This window comes from Leiobunum rupestre, chromosome 3, assembly GCF_980474605.1.
Source record: "Leiobunum rupestre chromosome 3, qqLeiRupe1.1.hap1, whole genome shotgun sequence".
NCBI lineage: Eukaryota > Metazoa > Arthropoda > Arachnida > Opiliones > Sclerosomatidae > Leiobunum > Leiobunum rupestre.
In genome coordinates this window covers 67,950,177-67,962,844 of record NC_143386.1, presented here as the reverse complement: position 1 = coordinate 67,962,844, position 12,668 = coordinate 67,950,177, and positions in this window count along the sequence as shown.

Genomic DNA, 12,668 nt, shown 5'->3' with positions numbered 1-12,668 from the left:
TCTCAGCTGCTGGTGAGATCGATTTTGTTTTCGTAGGCGATAGATGAGAGACTGAACTGGATATCGTTGTTTTTTTGGAGGATACTTTGGTTGAAGACGATTTGAACTGTGAACTAGAAACGTTTTCAATTGTTGAAAGTGTTTCACTTTTAAATGTTCTTGAAGGCGATAAAGACAACCAAGAAATTGTTGAAGGATTCAATGAAAAGGATGAAATCTCCGATGACAGAGATGATTTTGAGGTGACAGTAGATGGTGAAACCAGTTTTGTTGAAGACGCCTTACACGACTTCTCCGAAATTCTCTCCTCCGATAAAGATTCTAAACTGTACTGTGAAGGTACTGCAGTTGCAGCCGATATTACTGATGAAAGAGAAACTTGTTCAGTCGTAGAAAATGACTGACGTGATGGCCCAATCAACGGTGTAGATGGTAGTGTCGTAGTTATGATAGGGCTACAGGATACACATCTAGATGATATCGATGTTAACGATAAAGATTTTGTCGGGATTAATGACGTTTTAAATTCAGTCTCAGTGGAAGTTGGTTCACTTGATATCTTCGACAAAAAGGTAATAGATGGAGTTATTTGAGTTTGAGTAATTTTAAACTCGGATGTTGGTGAGATCGATTTTATTTTCGTAGACGATGGATGAGAGACCGAATAAGAAGTCGTTGTTATTTCGGAAGATAATTTGGTTGAAGACGATTTAAACTTTGAACTAGAAACGTTTTCACCTGTTGATTGTGTTTGACTTTTAAATGTTCTTGAAGGCGATAAAGACAACCAAGAAATTGTTGAAGGATTCAATGATACGGATGAAATCTCCGATGAAATAGATGATTTTGAGGTGACAGTAGATGGTGAAAACAGTTTTGTTGAAGACGCCTTACACGACATCTCCGAAAATGTCTCCTCCGATAAAGATTCTAAACTGTACTGTGAAGGTACTGTAGGTAAAGCTGAGAATACTGATGAAAGAGAAACTTGCTCAGTCGTAGAAGGCGACTGACTTGATGGCACAATCGACGTTCTAGATGGTAGTGTCGTAGTAATGATAGGGCTACAGGATACACATCTAGATGATATCGATTTTAACGATAAATAATTAGTCGGGATTAATGACGTTTTAAATTCAGTCTCAGTGGAAGTTGGTTCACTTGATATCTTCGACAAAAAGGCTTTAGATGGAGTTATTTGATTCACAGTGGATTTCATCTCAGCTGCTGGTGAGATCGATTTTGTTTTCGTAGGCGATAGATGAGAGACTGAACTGGATATCGTTGTTTTTTTGGAGGATACTTTGGTTGAAGACGATTTTAACTGTGAACTAGAAACGTTTTCAATTGTTGAAAGTGTTTCACTTTTAAATGTTCTTGAAGGCGATAAAGACAACCACGAAATTGTTGAAGGATTCAATGAAACGGATGAAATCTCCGATGCTAGAGATGATTTTGAGGTGACAGTAGATGGTGAAACCAGTTTTGTTGAAGACGCCTTACGCGACATCTCCGAAATTGTCTCCTCCGATAAAGATTCTAAACTGTACTGTGAAGGTACTGTAAGTAAAGCTGAGAATACTGATGAAAGAGAAACTTTTTCAGTCGTAGTCGGCGACTGACTTGATGGCACAATCGACGGTGCAGATGGTAGTGTCGTAGTTATGATAGGGCTACAGGATACACATCTAGATGATATCGATGTTAACGATAAAGATTTTGTTGGGATTAATGACGTTTTAAATTCAGTCTCAGTGGAAGTTGGTTCACTTGATATCTTCGACAAAAAGGTAATAGATGGAGTTATTTGATTCACAGTGGATTTCATCTCAGCTGCTGGTGAGATCGATTTTGTTTTCGTAGGCGATAGATGAGAGACTGAACTGGATATCGTTGTTTTTTTGGAGGATACTTTGGTTGAAGACGATTTTAACTGTGAACTAGAAACGTTTTCAATTGTTGAAAGTGTTTCACTTTTAAATGTTCTTGAAGGCGATAAAGACAACCAAGAAATTGTTGAAGGATTCAATGAAACGGATGAAATCTCCGATGCTAGAGATGATTTTGAGGTGACAGTAGATGGTGAAACCAGTTTTGTTGAAGACGCCTTACGCGACATCTCCGAAATTGTCTCCTCCGATAAAGATTCTAAACTGTACTGTGAAAGTACTGTAAGTAAAGCTGAGAATACTGATGAAAGAGAAACTTTTTCAGTCGTAGTCGGCGACTGACTTGATGGCCCAATCAACGGTGTAGATGGTAGTGTCGTAGTTATGATAGGGCTACAGGATACACATCTAGATGATATCGATGTTAACGATAAATATTTTGTCGGGATTAATGACGTTTTAAATTCTGTCTCAGTGGAAGTTGGTTCACTTGATATCTTCGACAAAAATGTTATACATGGAGTTACTTGACTTCGAGTGATTTTAAACTCGGATGTTGGTGAGATCGATTTTATTTTCGTAGACGATGGATGAGAGACCGAATAAGAAGTCGTTGTTATTTCGGAAGATAATTTGGTTGAAGACGATTTAAACTTTGAACTAGAAACGTTTTCACCTGTTGATTGTGTTTGACTTTTAAATGTTCTTGAAGGCGATAAAGACAACCAAGAAATTGATGAAGGATTCAATGATACGGATGAAATCTCCGATGAAATAGATGATTTTGAGGTGACAGTAGATGGTGAAAACAGTTTTGTTGAAGACGCCTTACACGACATCTCCGAAAATGTCTCCTCCGATAAAGATTCTAAACTGTACTGTGAAGGTACTGTAGGTAAAGCTGAGAATACTGATGAAAGAGAAACTTGTTCAGTCATAGAAGGCGACTGACTTGATGGCACAATCGACGTTGTAGATGGTAGTGTCGTAGTAATGATAGGGATACAGGATACACATCTAGATGATATCGATTTTAACGATAAATAATTTGTCGGGATTAATGACGTTTTAAATTCAGTCTCAGTGGAAGTTGGTTCACTTGATATCTTCGACAAAAAGACTTTAGATGGAGTTATTTGATTCACAGTGGATTTCATCTCAGCTGCTGGTGAGATCGATTTTGTTTTCGTAGGCGATAGATGAGAGACTGAACTGGATATCGTTGTTTTTTTGGAGGATACTTTGGTTGAAGACGATTTTAACTGTGAACTAGAAACGTTTTCAATTGTTGAAAGTGTTTCACTTTTAAATGTTCTTGAAGGCGATAAAGACAACCAAGAAATTGTTGAAGGATTCAATGAAACGGATGAAATCTCCGATGCTAGAGATGATTTTGAGGTGACAGTAGATGGTGAAACCAGTTTTGTTGAAGACACCTTACACGACTTCTCCGAAATTCTCTCCTCCGATAAAGATTCTAAACTGTACTGTGAAGGTACTGCAGTTGCAGCCGATATTACTGATGAAAGAGAAACTTGTTCAGTCGTAGAAAATGACTGACGTGATGGCCCAATCAACGGTGTAGATGGTAGTGTCGTAGTTATGATAGGGCTACAGGATACACATCTAGATGATATCGATGTTAACGATAAAGATTTTGTCGGGATTAATGACGTTTTAAATTCAGTCTCAGTGGAAGTTGGTTCACTTGATATCTTCGACAAAAAGGTAATAGATGGAGTTATTTGAGTTTGAGTAATTTTAAAATCGGATGTTGGTGAGATCGATTTTGTTTTCGTAGATGATGGATGAGTGATTGAATAAGATGTCGTAGCTATTTCGGAAGATAATTTGGTTGAAGACGATTTTAACTGTGAACTAGATACGTTTTCACTTTTTGAGTGTGTCTGACTTTGAAATGTTCCTAAAGAAGATGGCAACCAAGAAACTGTTGAAGAATTCAATGAAACGGATGAAATCTCCGATGACAGAGATGATTTTGAGGTGAAAGTAGATGGTGAAACCAGTTTTGCTGAAGACGCTTTACACGACATCTCCAAAATTGTCTCCTCCGATAAAGATTCTAAACTGTACGGTGAAGGTACTGCAGGTGCATCCGATATAACTGTTGAAAGAGAAACTTGTTCAGTCGTAGAAAATGACTGACGTGATGGCACAATCGACGGTGTAGATGGTAGTGTCGTAGTTATGATAGGGCTACAGGATACACATCTAGATGATATCGATGTTAACGATAAATATTTTCTCGGGATTAATGACGTTTTAAATTCAGTCTCAGTGGAAGTCGGTTCTTTTGATATCTTCGACAAAAAAGATTTAGATGGAGTTATTTCAGGCACAGTGGATTTCATCTCAGATGTTGGTGAGATCGATTTTTTTTTCGTAGATGATGGATGAGTGATTGAATAAGATGTCGTAGCTATTTCGGAAGATAATTTGGTTGAAGACGATTTTAACTGTGAACTAGATACGTTTTCACTTTTTGAGTGTGTCTGACTTTGAAATGTTCCTAAAGAAGATGGCAACCAAGAAACTGTTGAAGAATTCAATGAAACGGATGAAATCTCCGATGACAGAGATGATTTTGAGGTGAAAGTAGATGGTGAAACCAGTTTTGCTGAAGACGCTTTACACGACATCTCCAAAATTGTCTCCTTCGATAAAGATTCTAAACTGTACGGTGAAGGTACTGCAGGTGCATCCGATATAACTGTTGAAAGAGAAACTTGTTCAGTCGTAGAAAATGACTGACGTGATGGCACAATCGACGGTGTAGATGGTAGTGTCGTAGTTATGATAGGGCTACAGGATACACATCTAGATGATATCGATGTTAACGATAAATATTTTCTCGGGATTAATGACGTTTTAAATTCAGTCTCAGTGGAAGTCGATTCTTTTGATATCTTCGACAAAAAAGATTTAGATGGAGTTATTTCAGGCACAGTGGATTTCATCTCAGATGTTGGTGAGATCGATTTTTTTTTCGTAGATGATGGATGAGTGATTGAATAAGATGTCGTAGCTATTTCGGAAGATAATTTGGTTGAAGACGATTTTAACTGTGAACTAGATACGTTTTCACTTTTTGAGTGTGTCTGACTTTGAAATGTTCCTAAAGAAGATGGCAACCAAGAAACTGTTGAAGAATTCAATGAAACGGATGAAATCTCCGATGACAGAGATGATTTTGAGGTGAAAGTAGATGGTGAAACCAGTTTTGCTGAAGACGCTTTACACGACATCTCCAAAATTGTCTCCTCCGATAAAGATTCTAAACTGTACGGTGAAGGTACTGCAGGTGCATCCGATATAACTGTTGAAAGAGAAACTTGTTCAGTCGTTGAAAATGACTGACGTGATGGCACAATCGACGGTGTAGATGGTAGTGTCGTAGTTATGATAGGGCTACAGGATACACATCTAGATGATATCGATGTTAACGATAAATATTTTCTCGGGATTAATGACGTTTTAAATTCAGTCTCAGTGGAAGTCGGTTCTTTTGATATCTTCGACAAAAAAGATTTAGATGGAGTTATTTCAGGCACAGTGGATTTCATCTCAGATGTTGGTGAGATCGATTTTTTTTTCGTAGATGATGGATGAGTGATTGAATAAGATGTCGTAGCTATTTCGGAAGATAATTTGGTTGAAGACGATTTTAACTGTGAACTAGATACGTTTTCACTTTTTGAGTGTGTCTGACTTTGAAATGTTCCTAAAGAAGATGGCAACCAAGAAACTGTTGAAGAATTCAATGAAACGGATGAAATCTCCGATGACAGAGATGATTTTGAGGTGAAAGTAGATGGTGAAACCAGTTTTGCTGAAGACGCTTTACACGACATCTCCAAAATTGTCTCCTCCGATAAAGATTCTAAACTGTACGGTGAAGGTACTGCAGGTGCATCCGATATAACTGTTGAAAGAGAAACTTGTTCAGTCGTAGAAAATGACTGACGTGATGGCACAATCGACGGTGTAGATGGTAGTGTCGTAGTTATGATAGGGCTACAGGATACACATCTAGATGATATCGATGTTAACGATAAATATTTTCTCGGGATTAATGACGTTTTAAATTCAGTCTCAGTGGAAGTCGATTCTTTTGATATCTTCGACAAAAAAGATTTAGATGGAGTTATTTCAGGCACAGTGGATTTCATCTCAGATGTTGGTGAGATCGATTTTTTTTTCGTAGATGATGGATGAGTGATTGAATAAGATGTCGTAGCTATTTCGGAAGATAATTTGGTTGAAGACGATTTTAACTGTGAACTAGATACGTTTTCAATTTTTGAGTGTGTCTGACTTTGAAATGTTCCTAAAGAAGATGGCAACCAAGAAACTGTTGAAGAATTCAATGAAACGGATGAAATCTCCGATGACAGAGATGATTTTGAGGTGAAAGTAGATGGTGAAACCAGTTTTGCTGAAGACGCTTTACACGACATCTCCAAAATTGTCTCCTCCGATAAAGATTCTAAACTGTACGGTGAAGGTACTGCAGGTGCATCCGATATAACTGTTGAAAGATAAACTTGTTCAGTCGTAGAAAATGACTGACGTGATGGCACAATCGACGGTGTAGATGGTAGTGTCGTAGTTATGATAGGGCTACAGGATACACATCTAGATGATATCGATGTTAACGATAAATATTTTCTCGGGATTAATGACGTTTTAAATTCAGTCTCAGTGGAAGTCGGTTCTTTTGATATCTTCGACAAAAAAGATTTAGATGGAGTTATTTCAGGCACAGTGGATTTCATCTCAGATGTTGGTGAGATCGATTTTGTTTTCGTAGATGATGGATGAGTGATTGAATAAGATGTCGTAGCTATTTCGGAAGATAATTTGGTTGAAGACGATTTTAACTGTGAACTAGATACGTTTTCACTTTTTGAGTGTGTCTGACTTTGAAATGTTCCTAAAGAAGATGGCAACCAAGAAACTGTTGAAGAATTCAATGAAACGGATGAAATCTCCGATGACAGAGATGATTTTGAGGTGAAAGTAGATGGTGAAACCAGTTTTGCTGAAGACGCTTTACACGACATCTCCAAAATTGTCTCCTCCGATAAAGATTCTAAACTGTACGGTGAAGGTACTGCAGGTGCATCCGATATAACTGTTGAAAGAGAAACTTGTTCAGTCGTTGAAAATGACTGACGTGATGGCACAATCGACGGTGTAGATGGTAGTGTCGTAGTTATGATAGGGCTACAGGATACACATCTAGATGATATCGATGTTAACGATAAATATTTTCTCGGGATTAATGACGTTTTAAATTCAGTCTCAGTGGAAGTCGGTTCTTTTGATATCTTCGACAAAAAAGATTTAGATGGAGTTATTTCAGGCACAGTGGATTTCATCTCAGATGTTGGTGAGATCGATTTTTTTTTCGTAGATGATGGATGAGTGATTGAATAAGATGTCGTAGCTATTTCGGAAGATAATTTGGTTGAAGACGATTTTAACTGTGAACTAGATACGTTTTCACTTTTTGAGTGTGTCTGACTTTGAAATGTTCCTAAAGAAGATGGCAACCAAGAAACTGTTGAAGAATTCAATGAAACGGATGAAATCTCCGATGACAGAGATGATTTTGAGGTGAAAGTAGATGGTGAAACCAGTTTTGCTGAAGACGCTTTACACGACATCTCCAAAATTGTCTCCTCCGATAAAGATTCTAAACTGTACGGTGAAGGTACTGCAGGTGCATCCGATATAACTGTTGAAAGAGAAACTTGTTCAGTCGTAGAAAATGACTGACGTGATGGCACAATCGACGGTGTAGATGGTAGTGTCGTAGTTATGATAGGGCTACAGGATACACATCTAGATGATATCGATGTTAACGATAAATATTTTCTCGGGATTAATGACGTTTTAAATTCAGTCTCAGTGGAAGTCGATTCTTTTGATATCTTCGACAAAAAAGATTTAGATGGAGTTATTTCAGGCACAGTGGATTTCATCTCAGATGTTGGTGAGATCGATTTTTTTTTCGTAGATGATGGATGAGTGATTGAATAAGATGTCGTAGCTATTTCGGAAGATAATTTGGTTGAAGACGATTTTAACTGTGAACTAGATACGTTTTCAATTTTTGAGTGTGTCTGACTTTGAAATGTTCCTAAAGAAGATGGCAACCAAGAAACTGTTGAAGAATTCAATGAAACGGATGAAATCTCCGATGACAGAGATGATTTTGAGGTGAAAGTAGATGGTGAAACCAGTTTTGCTGAAGACGCTTTACACGACATCTCCAAAATTGTCTCCTCCGATAAAGATTCTAAACTGTACGGTGAAGGTACTGCAGGTGCATCCGATATAACTGTTGAAAGAGAAACTTGTTCAGTCGTAGAAAATGACTGACGTGATGGCACAATCGACGGTGTAGATGGTAGTGTCGTAGTTATGATAGGGCTACAGGATACACATCTAGATGATATCGATGTTAACGATAAATATTTTCTCGGGATTAATGACGTTTTAAATTCAGTCTCAGTGGAAGTCGGTTCTTTTGATATCTTCGACAAAAAAGATTTAGATGGAGTTATTTCAGGCACAGTGGATTTCATCTCAGATGTTGGTGAGATCGATTTTGTTTTCGTAGATGATGGATGAGTGATTGAATAAGATGTCGTAGCTATTTCGGAAGATAATTTGGTTGAAGACGATTTTAACTGTGAACTAGATACGTTTTCACTTTTTGAGTGTGTCTGACTTTGAAATGTTCCTAAAGAAGATGGCAACCAAGAAACTGTTGAAGAATTCAATGAAACGGATGAAATCTCCGATGACAGAGATGATTTTGAGGTGAAAGTAGATGGTGAAACCAGTTTTGCTGAAGACGCTTTACACGACATCTCCAAAATTGTCTCCTCCGATAAAGATTCTAAACTGTACGGTGAAGGTACTGCAGGTGCATCCGATATAACTGTTGAAAGAGAAACTTGTTCAGTCGTAGAAAATGACTGACGTGATGGCACAATCGACGGTGTAGATGGTAGTGTCGTAGTTATGATAGGGCTACAGGATACACATCTAGATGATATCGATGTTAACGATAAATATTTTCTCGGGATTAATGACGTTTTAAATTCAGTCTCAGTGGAAGTCGGTTCTTTTGATATCTTCGACAAAAAAGATTTAGATGGAGTTATTTCAGGCACAGTGGATTTCATCTCAGATGTTGGTGAGATCGATTTTTTTTTCGTAGATGATGGATGAGTGATTGAATAAGATGTCGTAGCTATTTCGGAAGATAATTTGGTTGAAGACGATTTTAACTGTGAACTAGATACGTTTTCACTTTTTGAGTGTGTCTGACTTTGAAATGTTCCTAAAGAAGATGGCAACCAAGAAACTGTTGAAGAATTCAATGAAACGGATGAAATCTCCGATGACAGAGATGATTTTGAGGTGAAAGTAGATGGTGAAACCAGTTTTGCTGAAGACGCTTTACACGACATCTCCAAAATTGTCTCCTCCGATAAAGATTCTAAACTGTACGGTGAAGGTACTGCAGGTGCATCCGATATAACTGTTGAAAGAGAAACTTGTTCAGTCGTAGAAAATGACTGACGTGATGGCACAATCGACGGTGTAGATGGTAGTGTCGTAGTTATGATAGGGCTACAGGATACACATCTAGATGATATCGATGTTAACGATAAATATTTTCTCGGGATTAATGACGTTTTAAATTCAGTCTCAGTGGAAGTCGATTCTTTTGATATCTTCGACAAAAAAGATTTAGATGGAGTTATTTCAGGCACAGTGGATTTCATCTCAGATGTTGGTGAGATCGATTTTTTTTTCGTAGATGATGGATGAGTGATTGAATAAGATGTCGTAGCTATTTCGGAAGATAATTTGGTTGAAGACGATTTTAACTGTGAACTAGATACGTTTTCAATTTTTGAGTGTGTCTGACTTTGAAATGTTCCTAAAGAAGATGGCAACCAAGAAACTGTTGAAGAATTCAATGAAACGGATGAAATCTCCGATGACAGAGATGATTTTGAGGTGAAAGTAGATGGTGAAACCAGTTTTGCTGAAGACGCTTTACACGACATCTCCAAAATTGTCTCCTCCGATAAAGATTCTAAACTGTACGGTGAAGGTACTGCAGGTGCATCCGATATAACTGTTGAAAGAGAAACTTGTTCAGTCGTAGAAAATGACTGACGTGATGGCACAATCGACGGTGTAGATGGTAGTGTCGTAGTTATGATAGGGCTACAGGATACACATCTAGATGATATCGATGTTAACGATAAATATTTTCTCGGGATTAATGACGTTTTAAATTCAGTCTCAGTGGAAGTCGGTTCTTTTGATATCTTCGACAAAAAAGATTTAGATGGAGTTATTTCAGGCACAGTGGATTTCATCTCAGATGTTGGTGAGATCGATTTTGTTTTCGTAGATGATGGATGAGTGATTGAATAAGATGTCGTAGCTATTTCGGAAGATAATTTGGTTGAAGACGATTTTAACTGTGAACTAGATACGTTTTCACTTTTTGAGTGTGTCTGACTTTGAAATGTTCCTAAAGAAGATGGCAACCAAGAAACTGTTGAAGAATTCAATGAAACGGATGAAATCTCCGATGACAGAGATGATTTTGAGGTGAAAGTAGATGGTGAAACCAGTTTTGCTGAAGACGCTTTACACGACATCTCCAAAATTGTCTCCTCCGATAAAGATTCTAAACTGTACGGTGAAGGTACTGCAGGTGCATCCGATATAACTGTTGAAAGAGAAACTTGTTCAGTCGTAGAAAATGACTGACGTGATGGCACAATCGACGGTGTAGATGGTAGTGTCGTAGTTATGATAGGGCTACAGGATACACATCTAGATGATATCGATGTTAACGATAAATATTTTCTCGGGATTAATGACGTTTTAAATTCAGTCTCAGTGGAAGTCGGTTCTTTTGATATCTTCGACAAAAAAGATTTAGATGGAGTTATTTCAGGCACAGTGGATTTCATCTCAGATGTTGGTGAGATCGATTTTGTTTTCGTAGATGATGGATGAGTGATTGAATAAGATGTCGTAGCTATTTCGGAAGATAATTTGGTTGAAGACGATTTTAACTGTGAACTAGATACGTTTTCACTTTTTGAGTGTGTCTGACTTTGAAATGTTCCTAAAGAAGATGGCAACCAAGAAACTGTTGAAGAATTCAATGAAACGGATGAAATCTCCGATGACAGAGATGATTTTGAGGTGAAAGTAGATGGTGAAACCAGTTTTGCTGAAGACGCTTTACACGACATCTCCAAAATTGTCTCCTCTGATAAAGATTCTAAACTGTACGGTGAAGGTACTGCAGGTGCATCCGATATAACTGTTGAAAGAGAAACTTGTTCAGTCGTAGAAAGTGACTGACGTGATGGCCCAATCGTCGGTGTAGATGGTAGTGTCGTAGTTATGATAGGGCTACAGGATACACATCTAGATGATATCGATGTTAACGATAAAGATTTTGTGGGGGTTAATGACGATTTAAATTCAGTCTCAGTGGATTTCCGTTCTTTTGATATCTTCGACACAAGGGATTTAGTTATTTGAGTCACAGTGGATTTCATCTCAGATGTTGATAAGATCAAATTTAGTTTCGTACTTACGGAGATTAATTCTGACGAAACTGTTTGTAAAGTAGAAATCTTAGAAGGTAAGTATATCGTTGTTTCAAATAATTTTGCTTTAGTAGACGATGGATGAGAGATTGAATAGGATGTCGCTGTTATTTCGGAGGATAATTTGGTTGAAGACGATTTTAACTGTGAACTAGAAACGTTTTCACTTGTTGAGTGTGTTTGACTTTTAAATGTTCTTGAAGGCGATAAAGACAACCAAGAAATTGTTGAAGGATTCAATGAAACGGATGAAATCTCCGATGACAGAGATGATTTTGAAGTGACAGTAGATGGTGAAATCAGTTTTATTGAAGACGCCTTACACGACATCTCCGAAATTGTCTCCTCTGATAAAGATTCGAAACTGTACTGTGAAGAAACTGTAGGTGAAGCTGAGAATACTGACAAAAGAGAAACTTGTTCAGTCGTAGAAGGCGACTGACTTGATGGCACAATCGACGATGTATATGGTAATGTCGTAAATATGATAGGGCTACAGGATACACATCTAGATGATATCGATGTTAACGTTAAAGATTTTGTAGGGATTAATGACGTTTTAAATTCAGTCTCAGTGGAAGTTGGTTCCCTTGAAATCTTCGACAAAAAGGTAATAGATGGAATTATTTGAGTTCGAGTAATTTTAAACTCCGATGTTAATGAGATCGATTTTGTTTTCGTAGGCGATAGATGAGAGACTGTACTGGATATCGTTGTTTTCTGGGAGGATACTTTGGTTGAAGACGATTTTAACTGTGAACTAGATATGTTTTCACTTGTTGAGTGTGTCTGACTTTGAAATGTTCTTGAACAAGATGAAGACAACCAAGAAATTGTTGAAGCATTCAATGAAACGGATGAAATCTCCGATGACAGAGATGATTTTGAAGTGACAGTACATGGTGAAACTAGTTTTGTTGAAGACGCCTTACACGACATCTCCGAAATTGTCTCCTCCGATAAAGATTCTAAACTGTACGGTGAAGGTACTGCAGGCACAGCCGAAATTACTGATGAAAGAGAAACTTGTTCAGTCGCAGAAAGTGACTGACCTGATGGTCCAATCGACGGTGTAGATGGTAGTGTCGTA